We start from the raw sequence: 5,891 nt of genomic DNA, 5'->3' as shown, positions 1-5,891 counted from the left end.
CTACTGAATAATTAATTAATAAGATACAGTTTTGTTAAAGAAAATACAGCATAAAAATAAAAACACATCATCCATTTTATTTATAAAGTACTAATTCATTCCTTTTTCTCACTGTAATTGACATATGACACTTTACATTATTGGGAGGTAATATATGTAACTGCTGCCTTTAAGGTGCTTAAAAGCTGATCAGTTATTTATATTAGTGTTACACCGATACCGACACCAGTATTGGGGCCCTGCCTGATACTGATACTGGCGCTAAAATGGTGGTATCGGTATCGGCAAGTACCGACAAATAGGGAACCGTTACCATTTTCATTCTACTGGATTCACTTAGTATTAGTCTTTTTAGTCCTGCTTCACAAAGGTAGGCAGCAACTTGACAAAGCCATAATGGCAATTATTTTACATCCAAGTAGTATGCAGTTCTTCATATATATACACACATCAATTTCAAACGTATGGTATTGGTATCGGCCGATACTGCACAGCCAGGTATCGGGTATCGGTATCGAGGCCAAAAAATGGCATTGGCACAACACTAATTCATATGGATAGCACTTTATTTTATGCCTCTGTGTTCAAGATATTCAGTCACTAGAGTGACCTCTCTAAGAAAAACAACATTTACAACATCTGCAATGCTTATGAGCAAAAGACAAAACTTTTTCTCAACTTTGGGTTTGTTTTGTGACTCATTTTTACAGTGTTGCTTAACATCACACTCCCCTGGTATCCAACTAAAAAATAACTTCAGCAAAGTTCACAAAAAGCTCAGAGAATCACCTTTCACCGGCCTCACCCAGTTACAAGCTGTTCTGCTGTCTTTATAGCTGCATTTTATTTCAAATTTATTAGAGATATTTTCTAATTTGACCCGGTCAAAAGCTTGAAATGGCTTTGATTTGTGTGACAGTGAAACAGAAGTTAGAATTCCAATTATAATAAAAACTAAGACCTCATTTTATAATAACATAAATATACCAATTTCTAATTATTTTGTAGCAAATAAGAATAACTACCTTAGTTATGTTTCAAATAAAAACTATGATATTACAAGACATATTTGTATTCAAATTTCTGTGGAAGTAAGACAAAATGTGGGTATTTTTATTCATACTTATGAATCCAACTTTAACCATTAATACAAACACACAGTAAACACTCATGAACACCTTTACTTCTGTATCTCTTACAAATGCTATACATTTTTGTCATAATGGGCTTTAAAGATCTGACCCACATGCAGAGAACCACTCAGAGACCAAGGGTAAAAATTTAACAGGTTTATTGTAGGTTTGCAAACACTGATGGAGATTGAAACTCTGTGGGGAAACAATGCTGGAACTCAGCGGACTGGTGAACCGGAACCGGAAACTCTGAAGGGGAGATCACACTGATCAGTTCAGGGACAGTGGGAAAATAGACTGAGGCTTGAATATTCCTGGAGAGGCACTCCCTCTTGGGGGGCTTTTGGTTTATCCTTGGGTCCAGTTTGTGGGGGGTTTAATCCAGAGAAGAGGGAACCCATTGGAGAGCGGACAGGCAGACATACGTTGGACCCAGAGGAGTAAAGGAGCGGACGGTCACTTGGTTTTCTAGGAGTGGACTTGAACGGATCATGTGGAGGTTTTCCCCTTTGTCAGTGAGACTCAGTAAATCCTTCCAGGGGTAGAAGGTCCAGGCTTTTCCAGTAACACAGGAAGTCTTCCTGCCAAAGAACAAAGACAAAAACAAGTTCAGACTCAGAGAAACAATGTTAAGGTTAGACTCTGCTAATCTAAGTTTGGCTAGAGTACCCAATACTGGGAAGCACTCTGGCATTGAGGTGGTGACAGCCCGCTGCTCAAGTACTCCTCTGGTAATGACCCAATGAGCCGCAGGTGTGCAGGCAGGCTCAATGAGGACAGGGGACCGCCTAGTGGTGGAGAGAGAAAAACACAAAAAACAACCCACACAAACTGTAATCCTAACAATTTTTAGTAATCTCTGTCTAAATGTTTTGATTTTTCTGATCAATTTTCTGATGTTGCAAGATGCTACAACAGATGAATATTATAAGACTCATCAGGTGTAAACAACAAACACGGAATGTGCCTATTTCTTTATGTAAACAAAGAAGCACGTCTGAGACAGGATTTCAGGAACACCCAACAAATTAGACAGTTTACAGGAGTCTTTCCTGTCAGCCCCCCTCAGACATCCCTGACTGTGACTCAGGAAGACTTTGATTGGTTTGACTGCCCCTCCACACCCATCCACCCGCCCCATTTCCTCATCCCTTTACACTCCTCAGCTTACTCATTTGATTTTCTTTTCTGGTAACAATGTATGGAACACCTCTCAATGATAATCAATGTTTTCATTTTTACCACCTACACGACTTCCCCTCCTTGGTGCCCTGCCTTTCATTTTTGACTGGTTGCATGCTGCTATGAGCAGTGGGAGTCTGCTAATGTGTTTTTCTTCTCTGTATCTCTTAACTTCCTTTATACATACAGACAGGAAGAGAGCATTAAGTCTGCACCGATACAGGCCTCTAAAGTTTCTTCTTTCAATTTCAGCTCTGCTTTCTTTAAATAGAAAAGAAGCAAGAATGTTAATATCAGGCAATTATGCTTAGTGCAGCCTCTTTTATCGCTTCAACTTATCAAAACAAACTGTGTTTACCAGACAAAATAAACCAGAATCTAAGAAATTGTATTAAATCTTGGAATGGTGCTAAAGTTAATCTTGTTGTAGCGACAAAGCTTCTGTTTTAGTGCAAGCCATATACAGAGATGATCTGAGGAGTCTGTAATGTATACAGGAGAGCAGTGCAGCTGTGAAAGTGACAGTTCACAGTAAATATATGCTATGTTTGGTATCCACTGGTATCTTGTCTGATGCGTGACTGATAACTAGGAAATTTAAAGCCTGTTTAGCTGCATATCTTCACATGTTTTTCCCCTTAAAGAAGAACTTTACTGGTTCATGTCAAAGTTATAGAACAACATTCTTGCAGAGGCATTCATGCCCTTTAAACATTACATATTTTCATCAAACAAACAGAATTAACAACATTTTTCCATTGGATTTAATGTGATAGACCTGCGTAATGCTGGGCTTGATTTGTGAGATGAAAAAAAAACATTGTATGTGGTTTTCCATGTTTCTTATGGAAAAATGGAGCCTAGGTTAAAGTTTAACTGAAGAAACTCATGGCTTGCCTACATTCACCTGCAATCAGCTTTGAATCACACCTCCACGAAAGCATATCAGCATCCAAAGTTCAGCTTAAAAGCCCTCCGATCCGCAGCTCGTCCGCTAGTTAGTGCGCAGGTGGTGGTTGCGCTGTGTGACTTCATTCAGATGACCCCCTTGCAACCCACCTCTAGCTCCTCCTCCACCATTGTAGCTAAAACTTCATCAGAGTTTCATTATTCCCGGACTCTTACTGCATTCCGCATCTCATTTCAACTGGTCCGGCAGAAGACAGCCATGTTGAGCCTGGTTCTGCCAGAGATTTCTTCCGAATGGGGAGTTTTTCCTCTCCACTGTTGCTTCATGCTTGCTCATCATGGACAGGTTCTCTCAACCTGTGTTATCTAACTGGACTTCCATCTTCCAGGTCCCTGAGTGAACCTCTATCTCCACTCCACCACCAGTTTCAGGCCTTGGGGGGAAACAGCCCTGTTCTTTACTCCTGTTCATACATATCTATCAAAATTCAGCGTGATTCCTGCAGAGGTCTCAGCGCCAAAGACCCAGTAATTCTATCAATCAATTTCTTCTAATTGTCTTTTCTCTTCGTGTGAGTTTTTCAGATTGAACCATCAAACTGTATCCATTGTCATGATCTCGCCCTGATGACTGGCCAGATTACTTATTTCATTCACCTGCCAAGCTCCGACCAGTTCTCATTACCGCTCATCTGATCCACTTGCTTCAGCCTCTATTTAACAAGCCTTCAGCGAGTCATCAGTGCCAGATTATTCAAGCCTTTGGAGAGAGTTCTCTAGCTTTCTTGAGTGTTTTTGATGTGTGTCTTCCTGATCCTGACCTGTTCTGCCCCTAGACCTCTGAGCCTGCCTGTCCCTGTTCTGATCTGTTTGACTGACCTGTCCTCGGGCTCCTGCTGGATCCTGCCTGTCTCTGGACCAAACTTAGAACTGATTCCTGACACTGTCCCGGATTTCCCTTCTGTACCTTTTCGGATCTCTGATCTTCTTGCTCTGACTCCTGAGCACCTTCTCAACACTGGCTTTGGCGTCGCCCTCTTGATCCTGCCTTCTTTCGTCTGCTCAGATCTGATCTCCTGCCTGTTCTCTGACCTCCGGGACTTCAGCGTCTGGGACTCTCTGGGCAGCGCCGGCCATACCTTGTTGCCAGCTGACCGGCTGGAATCAACCTCATCCTCTGGGCTTGGGCTGAAATCTAAGACCGGGTTAGTTACTCACACGTTCATCATCATCCTCCTTCAGATAGACAGGGTCACCATCTGTATCCTTCTCCTTTAGAGGCTCCTGCCTTAGATGCCGATGCTGTTCTCTGGAGTTCAATCTTAAATAAACACAAAATTGTCTCTCTGCCTCAAAAACTGGGTTTTTTTGTTCTGAGCCTGACATCCCTCTCTCTTCATATTTTCTTTTCCTTATAAAAATCCACTGCAACAAAATGCCTTGAAAAATCCCCAAGCTAGAGGTCAAAATGAGTGATTTAAAACAAGTATAACTACTGCTGCTTTAGCCACTTTCCTAAGAGCTTGTAGAAATGGTTATATCCAAAGCCTAGGACTTCTCATGCAACAATTTTAAATACATGGCCTAAAAGGGGAAAGAATATTGTACAACCGCAAAACCTAACAAGACATGACAGTCCAACATTACTGAAGAAACATGTAAATAGGAAAAAAAAGTGATTCTACAGGCCAGAAAATCTGGATTGTGGAAGTGGGGCATGATTGTAGGTCACTTGATATCACTGTTGGAGTGTTGTTTTTCAGTTAAGTCCTGTTTCTCTGACTGCGTCTAACTGTATGTGCTCTTGTTCATCCTCTGACATGGGAGCTGGCTCAGAGCTCTTCTGCCTGCCTGTGTGTTTCCTGGACCGTGCCACCTTTGTATCTTTGTTTCTTTCTGTATCTCTGCTTCTGTCTCCTTGAACCCCAGTCGGCCTCGGCAGATGGCCATTCACAATGAGCCTGGTTCTGCTGGAGGTTTCTTCCTGTTAAAGGGGAGTTGTTCCTCTCCATTGTCGCTACAAGCATGCTTAGTGTGAGGGATTGCTTTCAAGTCAATGAAAGAAAACATTGAATCAATCTGACAGAATTATTTGTCTCTGTGAAGGGCCTTGAGATGAAGTGTGTTGTGAATTGGCACTATATAGTAAATAAACTGAACTGAATTGAATTAAAATTACTAATTGTTTCTATGTGATTGTTTCTAAAAGAGTGGTGACCAAACTTTTCGTTTACCCCTTCCCCAAACAACATTGGCTACCACTTTGCTTCTAGCATGATGCTGTTTTAGATTATCCTACGAATATCTAATAGCAAATTTCTCTGCCTTTGTTGGGATCCAGAGGTCTGCCCTCCAGAGGGCGATGTGGATCCCTTTCTGAGGGGTTCTGCTGTCGGTTGGGATCCAGAGGCTTGCCCACCAGGGGGCGCCGTGGAGAGCTGGTGCTCATTAGAAGCAGCTGATCCCCATCTGCTGATTAAAGAGCTCTCCCTATATCCTATAAGCTGAGTGAGAGCTTCCCACCTGCCAGCCTAGATGGGCTAGTCCTTTTTATATGCAGTTAGACAGGAAGGCTCAAAGTTCAGTTTTAACTCCATCTATCATTAAAAGCTATGCTCTAAAATAATGATTCCAAAATATATAATATTCTATGATGATTAAAAAAAC

Source organism: Cyprinodon variegatus, unplaced genomic scaffold (assembly GCF_000732505.1).
Source record: "Cyprinodon variegatus isolate N-32 unplaced genomic scaffold, C_variegatus-1.0 Scaffold234, whole genome shotgun sequence".
NCBI lineage: Eukaryota > Metazoa > Chordata > Actinopteri > Cyprinodontiformes > Cyprinodontidae > Cyprinodon > Cyprinodon variegatus.
Note: the sequence above shows the minus strand (reverse complement) of the source record.